The sequence below is a fragment of the Lissotriton vulgaris genome, chromosome 5, assembly GCF_964263255.1.
Source record: "Lissotriton vulgaris chromosome 5, aLisVul1.2, whole genome shotgun sequence".
Classification (NCBI taxonomy): Eukaryota; Metazoa; Chordata; class Amphibia; order Caudata; family Salamandridae; genus Lissotriton; species Lissotriton vulgaris.
Window position 1 is genome coordinate 1,912,839,513 of NC_141693.1, and position 22,715 is coordinate 1,912,862,227.

General features: G+C 48.6%; 1 pseudogene across 1 annotated transcript in view; it reads left to right on the forward strand.

The window, feature by feature from the left end:
• Window positions 1–447: 447 nt before the first annotated feature.
• Window positions 448–22,715, forward strand: part of LOC147717705 (E3 ubiquitin-protein ligase TRIM39-like) — a 948,681-nt pseudogene continuing 926,413 nt past the window's right edge. Inside the window, exon 1 of the transcript XR_015296086.1 lies at window positions 448–852. The product of XR_015296086.1 is annotated as an E3 ubiquitin-protein ligase TRIM39-like (transcript). The remainder of the gene's footprint in view (window positions 853–22,715) is intronic.

The following is a 22,715-nucleotide window of genomic DNA, read 5'->3' on the forward strand; positions in this document are numbered from 1 at the left end:
TCTGATGAGGACGCTTAATTATCCTTTTCACTTTTTAAAAATGCAGGGGCTTGGAATCTCCGCCCCTCCTACTCGGATCAAGAGCAAATCACAGGAGACTGAACTGAGCGTGGGCGCGTTTCAGGCAAATCAGGCAGACACTATTCACCGATAGGCCCAGGTCAACTGGGGCCACTCTCACCTGGAGCCACACCTACTTACACCTGGAGCCACTCCCACTTACAATGGAGGCCCTTTCGTCAACTACAGGCGCTGCCAGTTACAGAGAAGGCCACGCCCCTCCAGAGCAAGACACGCCCATGTCAGCTGTAGACACTGCTACTTGAGCTGGATCGGATCAGTGAACAGCCAGTAAGATTGAGGTTCAGTGAGGGCTGTGAATAAGAACCAGACAAAGACACGCCTACTCCACAGAACCTCGAGAATCGAAACTTTTATATAGGTAGAATGGCGACAAACAAACAGCTGAAGGAGGATGCCACCTGCTCCATATGCTTGGAATATTTCACAGACCCCGTGTCCGTGGAGTGTGGACATGTCTTCTGTCTGTCCTGTATCGGTCGGTGCTGGGAGGGGCTGCAGACAGACTTCCCCTGCCCTTAATGCAGAGAAATCTCACGGAGCAAAACCTCAAGGCCACACAGAAGGCTGTGAAACATAGTGGAGCTGTTGAAACAGCTTCACACCCCGAGTGCGTCCGTCCAGGGGGAGAATCTGTGCAGAGAACATGAAGAGAAGTTTAAACTGTTCTGTGAGGATGACCAGGAGCCCATCTGTTTGATCTGTCGAGAGTCCAAAGACCACAAGGCTCACTCCGTGCTTCCCATGCAAGAGGCTGCCCAGGAGTACAAGGTGAGTAAAATACAGATGTGTAATATGGGTGGGGGCCTCACCAAACACTTTTAAAGACAGCCCAGGATTACAAGACGTGTATGCCACAGACTTGACCTTAGATAGGTTCTCATTCAAAAACTTTTTTAATTTTGTTTTTGTACCTGTATTAAACATGTTTAGTACATGCTTTGCTGGGAAGAGTATTTTTTATGAAAATAAACATGTTAGTGAGTCCAGAGTGATTAAATCAAGTGAAGAATGTTGAAAATGCCACTGAAGAGGGAAAATGGGAAACGACAAAGGAAGAGTGGATAAGAAAAGGAACATTTTGAAAAGGCGAAATCGTCAGGGATTACAATTATAAGTGTAGGAGATATGAAGATGGTAAGAGTTGGTGGGAAATGAGAAGTAGTCTAAGTTCTGCAACCAATTGCGAGTGATGAAGCTGTTCACTTAATGTAAGTATAACAAAGGATTCAATTCATGTGTAAAGATTTATAGGGAAGTAGATATTGTGAGTGTCAAAGTAATGGAAAATCAGCGACTATGCGAAGCCACAGGTGAAGGAATAGTTACAGGATTGTGGAATAGGAGAAAAAGAGCGAAACTTAAGACGCATGAAGTCTGTGTGGTGAATTAATAATATTTAAAGAGGAATGTTCTTGATTTTTATAATAAGTTCCGGAAAATAGTAGGCTTCTATTTCGGCTCTTATTAAAGTTTAGAGTGGCCCTAATCATCGAAGAGGGAAATGTGTCGAATACGTGAAGCTTGAGTGTGTGGAGCTAAACATTCCATAGGATGTGGAGCCAGAGATGCGGACGGAGGTATGTCTTTAAAGAGTGAGAGACCAGTTAAGGGGTGTAAGGATGGTGGTGTATTATATGGTGAGGTTGTGAGACCTCTTCATGCAATACATTCATGAAACAGTCTCTGGTCCAGTCAGGCTCACTTGTAAAACCTCTAGCTCAACCCTGGATAGCTATTACTATGAGCAGCAAGGCTTAAACAAAGGAACTAGTGTAAAGCATTTAGGCGCACCAAGCAACAGAATACGAAAGTCACATAACACGAAAGAAACGGACACCAATTTATACAAAATAGGTTATATTTTTATGAACTTTTAGTTTCTAAGATGAATAAAATCCTACGAGTATTCTGGAGATATAGATTTTTAGGTAACATATAAATCTCAGCTTTTTGGTCCAAATCGCAAACAAGCATTGGTAACTGTTAAGTTTGGAAACTTTCGAAGAGTTGTTCGACTACTCTGGCCAGGGTGCCGCTCGTAGCCGTGTGTGCGTGGAGAGCACTTTTCTGCCTGAACATCTTTTGCCGTTTCTGAGGAGGAGAGGCCCTGACACTGACCACAGAGGTCTCCTGCTGCTCTTGGGGAATCTTTGACACTGCGAAGTGTGTTTCCAGCGGGCGCGGGACTGCGAGTCCCAGCAGGCGCAGCGCCGCTGACATCAGGCGCACCTACGACTCTTCCCGCCCCGCCCCCGTAGACACCTGAAAACGGCTCGCGGCCCCTGCTTCGCGGGTGCCGCTTGTAGCCGTGTGTGCGTGGAGAGAGCAATTTTCTGCCTGAACAACTTTTGCCGTTTCTGAGGAGGAGAGGCCCTGACACCGACCACAGAGGTCTCCTGCTGCTCTTGGGGAAACTTTGACACTGCGAAGTGTGTTTCCAGCGGGCGCGGGACTGCAAGTCCCAGCAGGCGCAACGCCACTGACATCAGGCGCACCTGCGGCTCTTCCCGCCCCTTCCCCCATTAGTATATAGGCAAGCACGAAACCGCGCACGCGGGACGCGCGGGGGCGTGCGCCGGGCCAAGCCCGGGCAAAGGGCGGGCCGTTTGAGGACTGTCGAGACTGGACTGGGCCACCCCCTTTATATCCTTGTTCGTATAAGCCCTTTTGTTTTCCCTCATTATTTTCCTGGCAAGATGGTGAAGACGAGAGGTAACAAAACTAAGGCCCCGGCCGTGGTAGACAAATTGCTTGGACCTATGGATGACTTCATTACAAAAGCAAATCCTTTTATAGACCAAAGTATATCACTGATAGAGGAAAGGGTATCCCTTGATCTAGCATATGCCAAAAGATCCTCTATGGGTAATTTGGCTGATGCTAGGACACCTGTCCAAGGGAATTTCCAAGTAGGGGTGAGGGCGAGCCATGAGAGACGCAGCTTGCCTAACAATGTGGATCTGTCGGTTTCTCAGCTCGCAGATTCACAGTTGAGCACAGACCTAGAAAGAACACCTGAACTATTACCCCAAACCCCCCCACAAATAACGTCCATGGAAAGAATTCAAGCTAGGGGAAGGCGGGAGGGCGCGATAAGCAAAATAAGGAAAGATCAAAAAAGCCCTATTTCCATAATCACGGATCACACTCCTAGGGTCTTACAGGATCCACCTCCTAGAGCAGAACACTTAGTAGTTTCTGCGTTAACCCATCATACTGAGCACAAAACTCTTACTATAGCTAACATGGACTCCCCTATCCTCCTATCCACAAACAAGGGCCCGCGAGATGGTGATAATTTAGAGCTGTTACACAAGATAGCTGATCTTTTTAAACTACACTTACAACCAGCAGAACAAAAGTTAGCACAGCTGGAGATCCAGATTTCTAAATTTGTTAACCCCCCACAACAAAATCAAATAGCAGGTGGCCAAAAAACAGGGGGAAATAACCATAAAAAGCAATCTTCCACAAAACCAGTAAACGCCTTCCAGAAACCCGTAAATACTCCAAAAAATGCACCCCAGACAGTAATACCCACACTACCGATTACCAAGAATACACCGAATCTAACCACAAATGCAGATATTACCCTGCAGCAGGCAAACGCCCAGCCACCAATTACACCTGCAATAAACGTAGGGGCAAATAACAAATCAACAAACAAAGCTAAATCTAAAACTCCGGTCACTCAAACTTTGGCCCCTAACCCTCCGGTCCCAAAAGGCAATAGAAACGTTTCTAGAGGTCCTGGGGAGGCTAGATTTCCTGCTGATTTACCACCAGAAGACTCACCATACGTAGTGGTCATGACAGGTGTCCCAGAGTTAGCGGACCACAACCCAGAACCTAGTTGGTCTCTGAAGAATAAGGCTCAACATTGGTTACAGACCAATCGCCCTATACCTCCAACATGGCACGGAAGAATCCTTACAGTACGTAGGACACCATGGGTGGGCAAAACCAGAAAAACTATCCCAGGGGATTGCATCGTGATCACTTTTGAAGATCCTCGTGTAGCAGATTAGATCTGCTCCTGGGATCACACGAATGCAAACGGAGGTATTGGCATTAAACCACTCTCTTTTTTCTACCCCTTTAGACAATCTAACGCCTTTTTTCAGGAACATGATCCCCCATGGGCTGTACCAGCCCCACGACAAGTCGATTTTTCCAATACCAGAAATTACGGGGGCCCCCGATATCGTGAGATTGATAGTTTATGGCACCTAGTGGGACCACGTTATCAGGGAGGAGGTTGGGAAGAATGGGGGCCGTACACGCAGAGGACAGCACATAGAGAACCGCCCCGCTGGGGCCCCTGGTACAACATCCCGTTGGCTAATAGATTCAGCGGACTTGAAATGGTCGATTGACCACCACTGGAAACTGAAGCTCTTAACCCTAATTTACCCCACTCGATCTCTAAAATAATTACTCCCCTGGTAATTGTAGAAGCAGAATCACCAAAAGTTGAAACACCGCCCATACCCATTCTATATTGGAATGTAGCGGGCTTACGCCCTAAGATTGAGGATGGGACGGCTCAACATTTTCTAGAACCATGTAAAATAATTTGCCTGCAAGAGACATGGTCCACAACAGAGCTCCACTTATTGGGCTACAAAACTTACTTTATCCCAGCTGTGCGTAGCACAATGGGCAGGCCTAATGGAGGGCTAACAACATATATAGCGAATACCTTGAACCATCTAAAGGTCTCCATTGTCCATTCTGACCCTAACTGTCAAATCCTTTCTCTTTCCTTTGCGAACAAGGTGACAATTCTATTAGTCAATCTATATAACAATCTAGAGGAAGACCAATTTCTGACTCTCCTTAGCATCATGCAAGAGAGATTAAGTCAACTTTATCTGTGGAAAGTCAACCATGGGGCAACTCATTTAATATGGGGAGGGGATTTTAACCTACACCCCTGTCCACTGGAGAAACTTACCTGTTGTGGGATTGTGGATGAATTGGAGGTCCCATTGGTGCATTTCACTCACACCAAGGAGGGAAACACCATGAATAATTTGCTCTCTGCCCTGGACTTGGTAATTGCTAATCGTCCAGGTCAGCACCTAAATTCCCTTAATCCGACCTATGTGGGTAGAGGGCACCAAACGACAGTTGATTTCATCTTACTGTCCCCAGGACTGCTAGACATAGCTAAAGCTTTCCAGGTTATCTATAACCCACTGAGTGACCATTCTGCGCTAAGGATGGACCTTCACTTACCCGAGCATAAGCCCCAAAACACAGAAATAGTAGAAACTCTCGCTCAGAAAAATCTTGAGCTAGGAAGACAGAATGGATTCACAATAAAATGGGAAAAAATTAACCCCAATGAAATTACAAATAAATTGATCAAGATAGCCTACCCGAACATTATTAAATGCCTGGATCTTTCCGTAAGTTACGAAGAAGTTCTAAATAATTTCGGACAAATTTTGGAGAAAAAGAAAATCAAGGGACTACTTTTGTCCAAACCCAAGTCCAGGCATTCCGTTAAGAAAGGGTGGTTTGATCACAATTGTACCATATCCCTCTCCAAACTAAAATTTGCCCTACACAATAAACCTAGGGATATGGGACAGATACAACTCCTTAGGCGCCTATATACTGGGGCACGTAAGCTAAGAACCAAAGAACTGAAACAGAAACTTTGGGAAGACCTGCATATGAGTGCCTTTTCAAAAAATAGTGAGGCCTTTTGGCGTACGGTTAGAGCTCCCCATCTCACTGATAACAACTCCCCTAAGATTGAGGTAGCTATAGACGAAGAAACATGGGTGGCTCACTTCGCTAAGATCTTTAAGAACAACACAATAGTAGACGAGCCTGCTAATTCGCTACCAAAAGTACAATACCCAATCTCGCTGCACTTTGATATACCCGACCTGATAATTGCCCTGGAAACAAGCAAAGCAGGGAAAGCCCCAGGCCCTGATGGGGTCCCAGTGGATTTTTTTAAATACAACTTGGAGCTCTGGGCCCCTATCCTCACAAGAGTATGTACGGCTGCCGCAAATAAGGGAGTCTTAAATTCCTTGACCAAATCTATTATGGTCCCCATTTTTTAAAAAGGGGACCGCCAGGACGCCAAATGCTACCGCCCCATCTCATTGCTGGACTCACTCGGCAAGGTTGTCGGGAGAGTAATCCTAGAACGACTCCAGCAGTGGGGTGAGGAGAGAGGCATTATCTCCGATCTCCAATTTGGCTTTCGGGAAGGGTTCGGGACAGTAGAGCAGGCCCTTAACCTTAGCCTCATAATGGGTAAATATACGCAGGCAAAGGAGAACACGATATATATGGTCTATGTAGATCTGTCCGCAGCTTTTATTGCGTTTCGCATTCAAAACTGTAGACGGTCCTAAGTCAAATGGGAGTGGAGTCCCCCTCTTGGACTTCTTGAGGGAGCTCTATTCGGGAGCCTCGGCTAGAGTGCGCTTTGGCCTGAAAGGCGAGCTGATGGCACAGTTTGGGGTAGAGCATGGAGTCAGGCAAGGGTGTGTCCTGGCCCCCTTCCTCTTCTCATTGTACAGCAACGGTTTGGAGACTGGGATGTTAAGGGGGGCCCAGGACCTCCCACGTATAAAACAATGCCCGATTCCCGCTCTACGCGGACGACGCTGTCATCCTCGCGCGAACTTCAGAACTCCTTGAACAGATATACGACCTTCATGAGCGGCCTTGACCCACAAGTAAACGTCAAAAAAACGTTTGTCATGATATCGGGGACTGGAAAAAAGGGAGCAAAAGAGATCTATCTCGACAGCCAAAAACTCGAGACTACCTCCCACTATCCATATCTCGGTATCATGATAGACGAACAATTGACATGGAAGCCAGCAGTGGAGACAAGATGCCACTTATTTAAAAGATCAGTGGCGGCCCTGATGAGCTTCTCCCAGAGATTGGGGAGGAGGGCACCAGTGGAGTTACTGAAAATCTATAGTGCCAAATGTCAGGCCATTGCCCTGTATGGAGCGGGAGTCTGGGGACATACGGACACTAGCCCTATTCAGGTAGCAGAAAACACATTTTTACGATTCCTCTTAGCCACTCCGAGAGGCACTTCAACTTATGCCTTCCACCTGGAATTAGGAATCCCTTATCTAGAGGACTTGATCAAGATCCAACCGTTGATGCTGTGGCGGCGTATTTGGACATCTGCCAAAAACGAACTGACCCAGTCCATTGTAGCTGATACAATGGCTCTTGACCAGTCTACAAAAGTAAAGTGGCTCTGTTACATTAGAAACTTTTTTAAAGACCTTGGCCTTGAGAAATATTATCTCCAACCAGAATCCATAGTCGACCTCCCGAAGAAATCACTAAAGCAACCAGCCCTCAGTCATTTAGAGGCTCTGAGATTGGCATCTGAGTCGTCAAAGCCCTCGGTCATACACGCAAACATGGTTCAAATAACGAGCGGCATTCAGCCATATTTAACATTGCAAATGACAACATACGAGAGAATGTTGATGACAAGATTCAGGTTGAATACTTTTTTTAGACTGGTTGTTTTCCCTTTGAACAAGCATTGGAAATGCAATAGGTCTCGCATTAGAAAAGTTGGAGTTATTGGTCTTGTAAATGACATATTTTATTTATTTGTTGGTTTTTAAAATTGCTAAATTGATGGCTTTGTCATTTACAATGCCAATAGTTATAACTTTCGCGAATGTGACACCTATAGCATTTGGAATGCAACATGTTTTGTAGTTACGTGACTTAGATGGCAGCTCTGGTCGTTAGGCCACATCTCTAGAGAGCAGGAGAGTGCAGCAGGGGAGAGAAGCACAGCAATGCAATAGGTCTCGCATTAGGAAAGTTTGAGCTATTGGTATTGTAAAGGACACATTTTTTATTTATGTGCTTGTTTTGAAAATAGCGAATTAATAGCTTTGTTATTTACAATGCCAATAGTTTTATCTTTCGCAAATGTGACACCTATTGTAACACAATATGTGTTGTGAGGGTGAGTGAGGGTGAGGGCGAGGGGTTGAGGGTAAGGGGTTGAGGGTGAGTGAGGGTGAGGGGTTGAGGGTGAGTGAGGGTGAGTGAGGGGGAGGGGTTGAGGGGGAGGGGTCGAGGGTGAGGGGTTGAGGGTGAGTGAGGGTGAGGGGTTGAGGGTGAGTGAGGGTGAGGGTGAGTGAGGGTGAGGGGCTGAGGGTGAGTGAGGGTGAGGGGTTGAGGGTGAGTGAGGGTGAGGGGTTGAGGGTGAGTGAGGGTGAGTGAGGGTGAGGGGTTGAGGGTGAGTGAGGGTGAGTGAGGGTGAGGGTGGGTGAGGCTGAGGGGTTGAGGGTGAGTGAGAGTGAGGGTGAGTGAGAGTGAGGGTGAGGGTGAGGGGTTGAGGGTGAGTGAGGGTGAGGGTGAGTGAGGGTGAGGGTGAGTGAGGGTGAGGGTGAGTGAGGGTGAGGGGTTGAGGGTGAGTGAGGGTGAGTGAGGGTGAGTGAGGGTGAGTGAGGGTGAGTGAGGGCGAGTGAGGGTGAGGGTGAGTGAGGGTGAGGGGTTGAGGGTGAGTGAGGGTGAGGGGTTGAGGGTGAGTGAGGGTGGGTGAGGGGTTGAGGGTGAGTGAGGGTGAGGGGGTGAGGGATTGAGGGTGAGTGAGGGTGAGGGTGAGTGAGGGTGAGGGGTTGAGGGTGAGTGAGGGTGAGGGGTTGAGGGTGAGTGAGGGTGAGGGGTTGAGGGTGAGTGAGGGTGAGGGGTTGAGGGTGAGTGAGGGTGAGGGTGAGTGAGGATGAGGGGTTGAGGGTGAGTGAGGGTGAGGGTGAGTGAGTGTGAGTGAGGGTGAGTGTGAGTGAGGGTGAGTGTGAGTGAGGGTGAGTGAGGGTGAGGGTGAGGGGTTGAGGGTGAGTGAGGGTGAGTGAGGGTGAGGGGTTGAGGGTGAGTGAGGGTGAGTTAGGGTGAGGGGTTGAGGGTGGGTGAGGGTGAGTGAGGGTGAGGGTGAGTGAGGATGAGTGAGAGTGAGGGTGAGTGAGGGGTTGAGGATGAGGGGTTGAGGGTGAGGGTGAGTGAGGGTGAGTGAGGGTGAGGGGTTGAGGGTGAGTGAGGGTGAGGGTGAGTGAGGGTGAGGGGTTGAGGGTGAGTGAGGGTGAGGGGTTGAGGTTGAGTGAGGGTGAGTGAGGGTGAGGGGTTGAGGGTGGGTGAGGGGTTGAGGGTGAGTGAGGGGTTGAGGGTGAGTGAGGGTGAGGGGTTGAGGGTGAGTGAGGGTGAGGGGTTGAGGGTGAGTGAGGATGAGTGAGAGTGAGGGTGAGTGAGGGGTTGAGGGTGAGTGAGGGTGAGGGGTTGAGGGTTAGTGAGGGTGAGGGGTTGAGGGTGAGTGAGGGTGAGGGGTTGAGGGTGAGTGAGGGTGAGGGGTTGAGGGTGAGTGAGGGTGAGGGTGAGTGAGGGTGAGTGAGGGTGAGGGTGAGTGAGGGTGAGTGAGGGTGAGGGGTTGAGGGTGAGTGAGGGTGAGGGTGAGGGGTTGAGGGTGAGTGAGGGTGAGTGAGGGTGAGTGAGGGTGAGGGGGTGAGGGTGAGTGAGGGTGAGGGGTTGAGGGTGAGTGAGGGGTTGAGGGGGTTGAGGGTGAGGGGGTTGAGGGTGAGGGGTTGAGGGTGAGGGGTTGAGGGTGAGGGGTTGAGGGTGAGTGAGGGGTTGAGGGTGAGTGAGGGTGAGGGGTTGAGGGTGAGTGAGGGTGAGGGGTTGAGGGTGAGTGAGGGTGAGTGAGGGTGAGGGTGAGTGAGGGTGAGTGAGGGTGAGGGGTTGAGGGTGAGTGAGGGTGAGGGTGAGGGGTTGAGGGTGAGTGAGGGTGAGTGAGGGTGAGTGAGGGTGAGGGGGTGAGGGTGAGTGAGGGTGAGGGGTTGAGGGTGAGTGAGGGGTTGAGGGTGAGTGAGGGTGAGGGGTTGAGGGTGAGGGGTTGAGGGTGAGTGAGGGTGAGGGGTTGAGGGTGAGTGAGGGGTTGAGGGTGAGTGAGGGTGAGGGGTTGAGGGTGAGTGAGGGTGAGGGGTTGAGGGTGAGTGAGGATGAGTGAGAGTGAGGGTGAGTGAGGGGTTGAGGGTGAGGGGTTGAGGGTGAGGGTGAGGGGTTGAGGGTGAGTGAGGGTGAGGGGTTGAGGGTGAGTGAGGGTGAGGGTGAGTGAGGGTGAGGGGTTGAGGGTGAGTGAGGGTGAGTGAGGGTGAGGGGTTGAGGGTGAGTGAGGGTGAGGGGTTGAGGGTGAGTGAGGGTGAGGGGTTGAGGGTGAGTGAGGGTGAGGGGTTGAGGGTGAGTGAGGATGAGTGAGAGTGAGGGTGAGTGAGGGGTTGAGGGTGAGGGGTTGAGGGTGAGTGAGGGGTTGAGGGTGAGTGAGGGGGAGGGTGAGTGAGGGGGAGGGTGAGTGAGGGTGAGTGAGGGTGAGGGTGAGTGAGGGTGAGGGAGGGTGAGGGTGAGTGAGGGTGAGTGAGGGTGAGGGGTTGAGGGTGAGTGAGGGTGAGGGGTTGAGGGTGAGTGAGGGTGAGTGAGGGTTTGAGGGTGATGGGTTGAGGGTGAGTGAGGGTGAGGGGTTGAGGGTGAGTGAGGGTGAGGGGTTGAGGGTGAGTGAGGGTGAGTGAGGGTGAGGGGGTGAGGGTGAGTGAGGGTGAGTGAGGGTGAGGGGTTGAGGGTGAGTGAGAGTGAGGGTGAGTGAGGGGTTGAGGGTGAAGGGTTGAGGGTGAGTGAGGGTGAGGGTGAGTGAGGGTGAGGGGTTGAGGGTGAGTGAGGGGTTGAGGGTGAGTGAGGGTGGGTGAGGGTGAGGGGTTTAGGGTGAGTGAGTGAGGGTGAGGGGTTGAGGGTGAGTGAGGGTGAGTGAGGGTGAGGGTGAGTGAGGGTGAGTGAGGGTGAGGGGTTGAGGTTGAGGGTGAGGGGTTGAGGGTGAGTGAGGGTGAGGGGTTGAGGGTGAGTGAGGGTGAGGGGTTGAGGGTGAGTGAGGGTGAGGGTGAGGGTACATGCTTTTCACTTTCTTCAAAGGTTGTCCGTGCATCAAGGGTAGTTGACTGAACTTTAAGTATAATAATTGTACGTACTCTTCGGTGGCATTGAGCTCACACCCTCGAATGGTCTTCGGTAGTATTGTTTCCTGTAGAATTCTATTTCCTGCTTATAAAGCGCATGTCTCCGTCAGTATCAGCAAAGTGGTATGTGCATGTGAAAGTCGGAGAGTTGGAGGCGGTTAAGGAAATGCAGAACATTCTGCAAAAGTAATGGGAAACCATTTTTATCTTGAAACTGTTTTTAACCGACAGTCTTTTATTCCTAATCATAGATGAGTGGGAGTAATACAGGGACTGGAGCAGCAGCGCCTCAGTTTGGATTGGTGTGGCAGGCAGGAGAAAGTCAGGAGAGGGAGGAGAGGGAGGAGGGGGAACTGCTTGCGAAATGAAATTAAAAGCGGCCGGGCGGGAAATGCTCTCGGTAGCATTCGTTTGAAGTGTGAAGCAGGGGGCGGGAGCAGCCTTTGATGCACGGATAATTAGGGGAGGAGCAGCCAGGAGATCCAAGCTGGGGAACAGATGGCTGGCGATTTGGTGCTGTGCACGCGCATTTTAGGTCAATGCGCTTGCGCATTGACCTAAAAGCCACGGGCACAGCACCAAATCGCCCAGTTAGTTTAACTCTGGTTAAAGCCCTATATCCTCGCAAGCTCGATGCGCATGCGCATCGAATAGCGAGACCTAAAAATGGATGGGACGCAAGTCTGCCTCCTTGTCCTTGTGACGGAAAGTCTAACCAGACAAACTTACATGTGATTATGTGTTGTAAATACCATCAACCGCACAGGAAAATCTGGTTACTCCCTACTTTGAAGCGTTGGGGCCTTAGACAATGCCGCCCCGTATTCCTTAGACTTCAAATGCTGGAATCTGAATCAGTCTGTTACCTCGTTCTCAATTTTTTAAAATGCATCATAAAGCACAGGAAAAACCTGTAAAAAGCACCTTGTCACTTTATCATGATGATAAGAAATGTTGTGCAGACTTCTTCTTCTTAAATGAACATTGTTCTTTGGATGTATTTATTCGGATTCTTTTTTTAAAAAAAAACTTGTATATTTGTGCAAATATGTAAATTGTATTTTTAATGTGTCTTTTATGGTTTTCAACTTTGAAAAGCCGAATAAAGAAGTTTATATATATACTCTGGCCAGGTTGGGCGGCCAATTCCAACAGGGAGAAGGGCAGGGAGCCAGAATGAAGTTGGGAGATATTTATGTAGCAAAGTATCTGGCATGGTCGTGGCTAATTCGTACCCGATCATTATTGGCTACTGTATCATAATGAAATTATGTATATCCATAAATTGTTTTATTGCGACAAACTGTACGTTTTTTAACCTATGAAATGTGTCTTTTAAATTGTAATAATGTGTTGTAATTTTATGACCTTTTACTATGTCTTATTCGACATCAAATGTTTAATATGTATTTTTAGAAGTATTTTTATAAGTAGTATTTATTGTATAGGGCTAGGTGAATGCTTTTATGACAAAATGTCGAATAAAGCTTATAAATTGAATTGATATTTATGTAGTCTCCACAGAAGTCTTGAGGCCGGTTCCACACTTTAAACTTGGACCGCCATAAATTTCAATGGAGTGGTTTTGATGCTGAGGATACTGCATGCTGAAGGATGGTCTGGGTGCTGTGCGGTCAACTGGGGTCTTCCTGGGGGTATTCCGTGGTCCACAGGTAAGGTGGGGGAACTTTGGTCACAAGTCCCCTGAAGTCCTCTTAGAACCAGTTGAAATTCAGCGGCTGCTGGACTACTGATCTCTGTTCACCGCAGGTACAGCATTTTCCTTTGGTGAGGGCTAGTGTCTGTCTTGGTTGATAAATCCTCACCCTGACAACTCTCCCAGGTCCGGCAGACATGGGTGCAACTTTTGAGTGTCAAAGAGAGGACTTGGCTGCTCGTCTGCGATTTCTTAGTTGGCTACTGACTGGCCAGAACGAGCTACCTGTTTTTTGTGGCCCTTATGCTGAAAACAGAGTGTCAGTCAACTGACTCTTGGAGTCACCACTTTGGTCTGGGCTCTAGAGTGACTTTTACATGATCAAGAGTCGAACACACTATCCTCTTTTTACTAGCCCAAGGCGTGGCAGGTGAAGTCCAGCAGTCGGTGCAGCCTCTCTTGCCTGGTCCTGGGGTCAGCAGGGCAGTCCTTCTTCAGTACTTTCACCAGTCCAGATGTGATCTGAGGTACAGGGGTGCCATATTTATGCCCAGAAAGTGCACTGGGAGGATGATGCAGTCACTAGCCAATGGTATACCAGGATTCCTCCCACTTTGTGACATCCTACGGCTACTTGTGGCATCAAACAATCCCAGAGTGCACCATACTGCATACTCTCTAGGTGTCTGAACCCCTCCTCGGCTGTGAGGAGCTTGGTAGACCAACCTAGGGGTGTGGCCATCTATGTGCTACACACCCATGAAATAAATGGTTTGGCAACTAGTTTGCCCCTCTCTGTTCCTGACACCTCCCCATCTACCTGAACGAAGGGGCAGCCCTCCCTGAGTATGTTACCCATGTGCTCACCAAAAGCGGCTTCCCCTTTGAAGCTCACCTTTTGGGCCACCACCCTGAATGGCTTCCTGTAAAGGGGGTGGGGGGATTACTCCCTCTGTAGCAGGGATCTATTTCTCCAGAGCCTGGTAGTCATTCACAATGCTACCCAGGAGGACATAAGGCTGTCTGGGTGCCAGCATCTGTGAATGACCACTGTAAAAAATGGGTAACAAAGTGTCAACGCTCATAAAGTTGCTTAAAAGTGACATTAAATTTGAGTTGGGTATCAGGTGTTGGGTTTATTGGCACAATAAATTTGATGCCTTCAAGTACCCATTTCGGTAGTCCCATTCAGGACTTAACATAGCAGAGGGATCAGCGTGTAACCCTGTACTAGTCAATGGGGCTACCGACTTTTCCACAGTAAAAACATCTATATAGGGTTCCTACCGCTAGGACATAGGAAAATAAATGTCCTGCTTAACAATATATAGCACCTTGCCTTAGGGCTCCAACTGCCCCCTTTAAGTGACATATATATGTTTAAAGGAAGTTTGGGCTTTGCCATAGGTTTCAATAGCAAACTGCTTCCAGTCTGCAGTGACAGGACAGGCTGGGAGTCATGTTGTACTCTGTCACACCAGAGTGGCACAATGAGTGCTGCATCCCTGGGTGGACCTTTTTATCTTGCATGCCCTGGGTATCCTTGGTATTATATACTAGGGACATATGAGTAAGGTAGCTTAACCCATTTGGAGTTAACCAATTCAAAATCCATTTTTTAAAGGCTAGACCACTGGCACTGAGGTCAGGTTAGCAGGCCTTAGTGCACCCCTAGTCAAGAAACCAGCAGCTTCAGTCCAGAACTTTGGGGATGATCATGCAGGAAGGTGCATTTCCTTACAAGAAGCAATCTGGCTGATATGGGTCGTACTGAAGAGTAACAATTTCGAGGAAAGGTTTTTTGAGTGGCCTCCATTTATAAAGCTATTATTTTTGTAGGTCGAGCATTCAAGACCTCTTGTATATACTTATGTGTATGTACTTTGTGGGCTCTGGAGATCAGCCCTAGGACTTGTCTCCTTCCGCTTAGGGACCTTTTTTTCTGTTCAAATGCCTCTATTTAACTTTTTTGATAGAAAACGACCAGTAGAGCTCAGTAAAATACCTGAATCACTTTAGCATTCTCTAGATTCCAGTCCATTGAAATTGTCTTCCACGAGCACCCGTAGACAATATTTTTTCTATTCTTGTATTTTCAGTGATATGGCCACCGAATGCCCTGATTTTATATTCAAAACAGAGCTTTGGACTATACCATTTCCAGATGAAAAGCAATATTTCTCTCCATGTGTTCCCATACCTGGCTCTTCACGCAGTTTGGTGCTTACTTTCTCTCCATGTTAAAGAACAGTAGATGTTTAAGCACCCAGGCAAATGTGCTGATTAGCAAAATACATATAAGGTCTCAAAAGGTGAGAACGATTGCATTGCAAATGCTTGTTTATTTTTACTAATACAAAATCCCTTTGAGTTTAATGAATGTTTTTGGTAGGTATGTTTCTTGTATGTAGTATTTGTACAGCAGGAACTGAGCTGAAAAGCAGCAGAGCAATGTACAACGAGGAAAGCGTCGGCACTGTCAACATGTGATTGGCGCAATAGCTGGTGTCTTGCTACTGCGGCTTTTCTTTCTGTCTTTCTGTCTTTCTTTCTTTCTGGCTTTCTGTCTTCAATTCTTTCCTATATTAGAGCAAGGGTTTGGGAAGTCTTGCCTAATGTTGGGATGTGTTTGCAGATTGTGGTTGCAGCGATTGAAAAGGCTGGTTGCTTGTTCTCTATCTCCAGTTTGAGGATGTTGAAAGAGTTTGTTTGTGCATTTATAAACTTGTGCATTTTTGACATTGTGTTAAATATGGTTTTACATTCAATAACCTCAAATGTATACTTGTTTTGATGTTATTGCATTTGAAACACATTTGCTATGATTTGTTAAATTACCCTTTCCTGCCTTATGCTGTCTAGGACTCAGTTAGGCTTCAACTCCATCTTGTTCAGAATGGATGTCACCCTGCACTTTCATTATTTATTTCTGCTGCACACAGTCGAAGAAATCATGTTTTTTTATTTCCGTTGTTTTACCTGTTCTTGAAGAAAACATTCAAATGTTATAATCTTTTAAGGTCCCCTCCGCTAGCTCACTGTACTTTATTCCTTCACAATAGTTGACATTTGTAACTAGTTTGTCCTGCCATCTGCAGATGACATTAGCATAGATGGGTGGAATCACAATTCATACAGTGGAATAGGTCTTAAATGGTAAGGCAATATGACGTTTAATAAAACCATTCTCTTATTGCTAAAATTGTAATTCTTTCCATCACACCACGATAATTTAGCAATTTCAATTTTGGTTTATGGGAAGATTTTCTATGTAGGCCATCGGAGTTGGATGTGAGGTAGACCTTTCCTGAGCATTTCCGGTACTACTATGGATGCTGCCGGATTTCTTATTGATTTTGCTGCTCATTTGGGAGGGACTTATATTTTTTCTCATTTTTTGATCAAGCTTGTTCTGTATTGCTCTATTTCCTAGAGTCTTCATGGCAATGACCTTATCAATCAATAAATCATTTGGAAAGCGCACTACATACCCGTGAGGGTCTCAAGGCGCGGGGCGGGGGAGGGAAGGCGCTTTTGATCGAACAGCCAGGTTGAGTATCCTCCTGAAGGTCAGCAGGTCTTGGGTCTGTCGTAGGCTCAGTGGGAGGGTGTTCAATGTCTTGGCGGCGAGGTGGGAGAAGGATCTCCCACCGGTGGTTGTTCTTCGGATGCGCGGGATGGTGGCAAGTGAGAGGTTGGCGGAGCGTAGCTGGCAGTTGGGGATGTAGAAGGAGAGCCGTCTGTTGAGGTAGGCTGGGCCAGTCTTGTGGAGTGCGTGGGTGAGGAGCTTGAAGGATTTCCTCTTGTTGACGGGGAGCCTGTGCAGGTTACTCAGGGGTGGGGGGTGATGTGGCCGTGGCAAGGTACGTCGAGGATCAGTCGTGCCGAGGCGTTTTGGATGCGTTGTAGTCGTTTGAGCTTGGTCGGGGCTCCCGCGTAGAGGGTGTTTCCGTAGTCGAGTCTGCTGCTGACGAGGGCCTGGGTGACTGTCTTTCCTGTATCTGTCGGGATCCATCTGTAGATCTTGCGGAGCATGCGGAGGGTGTTGAAGCAGGAGGAGGAGATGGCGGTGACTTGCTTGGTCATTGAGAGCGTTGAGTCGAGGATGATTCCCAGGTTCCGTGCGTGGTCGGTGGGTGTCGGGGCTGCCCCCAGTGCCGTCGACCACCAGGAGTCGTCCCAGGCTGAAGGGTTGGAGCCGAGGATGAGGACCTCCGTCTTGTCCGAGTTCAGCTTCAGACGGCTGGTCTTCATCCAGTCGGCGACGGCCTTCATTCCTTCGGGGAGGTTGGCTTTGGCGGTGATGGGGTCCTTGGTGAGGGAGAGGATCAGCTGAGTGTCGTCGGCGTAGGAGATTATGTTGAGGTCGTGCTGCGTGTACTAGCGGGGCCATGTAAATGTTGTACAGCGTCGGGCTGAGGGAGGATCCCTGGGGTACGCCGCAGATGATCTCTGAGGCTTTGGAACGGAATGGGGGAGGCGGACGCTCTGGGTTCTGCCGGAGAGGAAGAAGGTGGTCCAATCCAGAGCCTTGTCTCGGATCCCTGCGGCGTGGAGGCGTGCGCATAGTGTGCGGTGGCAGACGGTGTCGAAGGCGGCAGAGAGGTCTAGGAGGATGAGTGCTGTGGTCTCGCCGTTGTCCAGCAGGGTCCTAAAGTCGTCAGGGGCGGCGATGAGGGCAGTCTCGGTGCTGTGGTTGCTGCAGAACCCTGATTGGGAAGGGTCCAGGATTCTGTTTTCTTCAAGGTATCGGGTTAGCTGTCTGACGGTTTTCTCGATGACCTTGTTCGGGAAGGAGAGCAGAGAGATGGGGCGGAAGTTCTTGAGTTCTCTTGGGTCTGCCTTAGGTTTTTTGAGTAGGGCGTTGATCTCGGCGTGTTTCCAGATCTCTGGGAAGGTCGCGGTCTTGAGGGAGAGATTTATGATGTTGCGCAGGTGGGGTGCAATGGAGCTGGTTGCTCTGTTGAAGACGTGGTGTGGGAATGGGTCTGACTGAGAGCCGGAGTGGATTGTGCGCATGGTCTTGATGGTGTCATCGCTGCTCAAGCTGGTCCAGGCTAGCAGGGGGTCGAGGTCGATGGTGTGCTGTCTGTTGTGTTGCTATCTGTTGGGGCTGTCTGGGTGTTGAAGCTGTTGTGGATGTCTGCTATCTTGTGGTGGAAGATTTGCGACGGCGGGATGTCATTGGTTTTGGAGCTGGGGTTGGAGAGTTCCTTCACGATGTTGAAGTGCTCCTTGCTATTGTGTGCGTTGTTGTCGAGGTGGTCTTTAAAGGAGGTCCTCTTGGCCGCCCTGATGAGGTGGTGGTGGTTGCGGATGGCGTCCTTGTGTGCTGCGTGGCTGTCCGGAGTTTGTTCACTGTGCCATTTCTTCTCTAGTTTCCGGTAGGCTTGCTTGGAGGCTAGGAGTTCTGGGGTGAACCAACTGGCCCTTCTTCAGTGGGGCGAGGGTGTTGGCGCAGTCCTCCATCCAGCGTCTGAGGCTGTGGGCAGTGTCGTCTGTGTTGGAGGGTTCGGTGGGTGGGCTAAAAGCGAGGTTTACGTGTAGTTGGTCTTCTGTGGTCTGGGTCCACTTTGGTCTGGGCTCTAGAGTGACTTTTACATGATCAAGAGTCGAACACACTATCCTCTTTTTACTAGCCCAAGGCGTGGCAGGTGAAGTCCAGCAGTCGGTGCAGCCTCTCTTGCCTGGTCCTGGGGTCAGCAGGGCAGTCCTTCTTCAGTACTTTCACCAGTCCAGATGTGATCTGAGGTACAGGGGTGCCATATTTATGCCCAGAAAGTGCACTGGGAGGATGATGCAGTCACTAGCCAATGGTATACCAGGATTCCTCCCACTTTGTGACATCCTACGGCTACTTGTGGCATCAAACAATCCCAGAGTGCACCATACTGCATACTCTCTAGGTGTCTGAACCCCTCCTCGGCTGTGAGGAGCTTGGTAGACCAACCTAGGGGTGTGGCCATCTATGTGCTACACACCCATGAAATAAATGGTTTGGCAACTAGTTTGCCCCTCTCTGTTCCTGACACCTCCCCATCTACCTGAACGAAGGGGCAGCCCTCCCTGAGTATGTTACCCATGTGCTCACCAAAAGCGGCTTCCCCTTTGAAGCTCACCTTTTGGGCCACCACCCTGAATGGCTTCCTGTAAAGGGGGTGGGGGGATTACTCCCTCTGTAGCAGGGATCTATTTCTCCAGAGCCTGGTAGTCATTCACAATGCTACCCAGGAGGACATAAGGCTGTCTGGGTGCCAGCATCTGTGAATGACCACTGTAAAAAATGGGTAACAAAGTGTCAACGCTCATAAAGTTGCTTAAAAGTGACATTAAATTTGAGTTGGGTATCAGGTGTTGGGTTTATTGGCACAATAAATTTGATGCCTTCAAGTACCCATTTCGGTAGTCCCATTCAGGACTTAACATAGCAGAGGGATCAGCGTGTAACCCTGTACTAGTCAATGGGGCTACCGACTTTTCCGCAGTAAAAACATCTATATAGGGTTCCTACCGCTAGGACATAGGAAAATAAATGTCCTGCTTAACAATATATAGCACCTTGCCTTAGGGCTCCAACTGCCCCCTTTAAGTGACATATATATGTTTAAAGGAAGTTTGGGCTTTGCCATAGGTTTCAATAGCAAACTGCTTCCAGTCTGCAGTGACAGGACAGGCTGGGAGTCATGTTGTACTCTGTCACACCAGAGTGGCACAATGAGTGCTGCATCCCTGGGTGGACCTTTTTATCTTGCATGCCCTGGGTATCCTTGGTATTATATACTAGGGACATATGAGTAAGGTAGCTTAACCCATTTGGAGTTAACCAATTCAAAATCCATTTTTTAAAGGCTAGACCACTGGCACTGAGGTCAGGTTAGCAGGCCTTAGTGCACCCCTAGTCAAGAAACCAGCAGCTTCAGTCCAGAACTTTGGGGATGATCATGCAGGAAGGTGCATTTCCTTACAAGAAGCAATCTGGCTGATATGGGTCGTACTGAAGAGTAACAAGTTCGAGGAAAGGTTTTTTGAGTGGCCTCCATTTATAAAGCTATTATTTTTGTAGGTCGAGCATTCAAGACCTCTTGTATATACTTATGTGTATGTACTTTGTGGGCTCTGGAGATCAGCCCTAGGACTTGTCTCCTTCCGCTTAGGGACCTTTTTTTCTGTTCAAATGCCTCTATTTAACTTTTTTGATAGAAAACGACCAGTAGAGCTCAGTAAAATACCTGAATCACTTTAGCATTCTCTAGATTCCAGTCCATTGAAATTGTCTTCCACGAGCACCCGTAGACAATATTTTTTCTATTCTTGTATTTTCAGTGATATGGCCACCGAATGCCCTGATTTTATATTCAAAACAGAGCTTTGGACTATACCATTTCCAGATGAAAAGCAATATTTCTCTCCATGTGTTCCCATACCTGGCTCTTCACGCAGTTTGGTGCTTACTTTCTCTCCATGTTAAAGAACAGTAGATGTTTAAGCACCCAGGCAAATGTGCTGATTAGCAAAATACATATAAGGTCTCAAAAGGTGAGAACGATTGCATTGCAAATGCTTGTTTATTTTTACTAATACAAAATCCCTTTGAGTTTAATGAATGTTTTTGGTAGGTATGTTTCTTGTATGTAGTATTTGTACAGCAGGAACTGAGCTGAAAAGCAGCAGAGCAATGTACAACGAGGAAAGCGTCGGCACTGTCAACATGTGATTGGCGCAATAGCTGGTGTCTTGCTACTGCGGCTTTTCTTTCTGTCTTTCTGTCTTTCTTTCTTTCTGGCTTTCTGTCTTCAATTCTTTCCTATATTAGAGCAAGGGTTTGGGAAGTCTTGCCTAATGTTGGGATGTGTTTGCAGATTGTGGTTGCAGCGATTGAAAAGGCTGGTTGCTTGTTCTCTATCTCCAGTTTGATGATGTTGAAAGAGTTTGTTTGTGCATTTATAAACTTGTGCATTTTTGACATTGTGTTGAATATGGTTTTACATTCAATAACCTCAAATGTATACTTGTTTTGATGTTATTGCATTTGAAACACATTTGCTATGATTTGTTAAATTACCCTTTCCTGCCTTATGCTGTCTAGGACTCAGTTAGGCTTCAACTCCATCTTGTTCAGAATGGATGTCACCCTGCACTTTCATTATTTATTTCTGCTGCACACAGTCGAAGAAATCATGTTTTTTTATTTCCGTTGTTTTACCTGTTCTTGAAGAAAACATTCAAATGTTATAATCTTTTAAGATCCCCTCCGCTAGCTCACTGTACTTTATTCCTTCACAATAGTTGACATTTGTAACTAGTTTGTCCTGCCATCTGCAGATGACATTAGCATAGATGGGTGGAATCACAATTCATACAGTGGAATAGGTCTTAAATGGTAAGGCAATATGACGTTTAATAAAACCATTCTCTTATTGCTAAAATTGTAATTCTTTCCATCACACCACGATAATTTAGCAATTTCAATTTTGGTTTATGGGAAGATTTTCTATGTAGGCCATCGGAGTTGGATGTGAGGTAGACCTTTCCTGAGCATTTCCGGTACTACTATGGATGCTGCCGGATTTCTTATTGATTTTGCTGCTCATTTGGGAGGGACTTATATTTTTTCTCATTTTTTGATCAAGCTTGTTCTGTATTGCTCTATTTCCTAGAGTCTTCATGGCAATGACCTTATCAATCAATAAATCATTTGGAAAGCGCACTACATACCCGTGAGGGTCTCAAGGCGCGGGGCGGGGGAGGGAAGGCGCTTTTGATCGAACAGCCAGGTTGAGTATCCTCCTGAAGGTCAGCAGGTCTTGGGTCTGTCGTAGGCTCAGTGGGAGGGTGTTCAATGTCTTGGCGGCGAGGTGGGAGAAGGATCTCCCACCGGTGGTTGTTCTTCGGATGCGCGGGATGGTGGCAAGTGAGAGGTTGGCGGAGCGTAGCTGGCAGTTGGGGATGTAGAAGGAGAGCCGTCTGTTGAGGTAGGCTGGGCCAGTCTTGTGGAGTGCGTGGGTGAGGAGCTTGAAGGATTTCCTCTTGTTGACGGGGAGCCTGTGCAGGTTACTCAGGGGTGGGGGGTGATGTGGCCGTGGCAAGGTACGTCGAGGATCAGTCGTGCCGAGGCGTTTTGGATGCGTTGTAGTCGTTTGAGCTTGGTCGGGGCTCCCGCGTAGAGGGTGTTTCCGTAGTCGAGTCTGCTGCTGACGAGGGCCTGGGTGACTGTCTTTCCTGTATCTGTCGGGATCCATCTGTAGATCTTGCGGAGCAGGCGGAGGGTGTTGAAGCAGGAGGAGGAGATGGCGGTGACTTGCTTGGTCATTGAGAGCGTTGAGTCGAGGATGATTCCCAGGTTCCGTGCGTGGTCGGTGGGTGTCGGGGCTGCCCCCAGTGCCGTCGACCACCAGGAGTCGTCCCAGGCTGAAGGGTTGGAGCCGAGGATGAGGACCTCCGTCTTGTCCGAGTTCAGCTTCAGACGGCTGGTCTTCATCCAGTCGGCGACGGCCTTCATTCCTTCGGGGAGGTTGGCTTTGGCGGTGATGGGGTCCTTGGTGAGGGAGAGGATCAGCTGAGTGTCGTCGGCGTAGGAGATTATGTTGAGGTCGTGCTGCGTGTACTAGCGGGGCCATGTAAATGTTGTACAGCGTCGGGCTGAGGGAGGATCCCTGGGGTACGCCGCAGATGATCTCTGAGGCTTTGGAACGGAATGGGGGAGGCGGACGCTCTGGGTTCTGCCGGAGAGGAAGAAGGTGGTCCAATCCAGAGCCTTGTCTCGGATCCCTGCGGCGTGGAGGCGTGCGCATAGTGTGCGGTGGCAGACGGTGTCGAAGGCGGCAGAGAGGTCTAGGAGGATGAGTGCTGTGGTCTCGCCGTTGTCCAGCAGGGTCCTAAAGTCGTCAGGGGCGGCGATGAGGGCAGTCTCGGTGCTGTGGTTGCTGCAGAACCCTGATTGGGAAGGGTCCAGGATT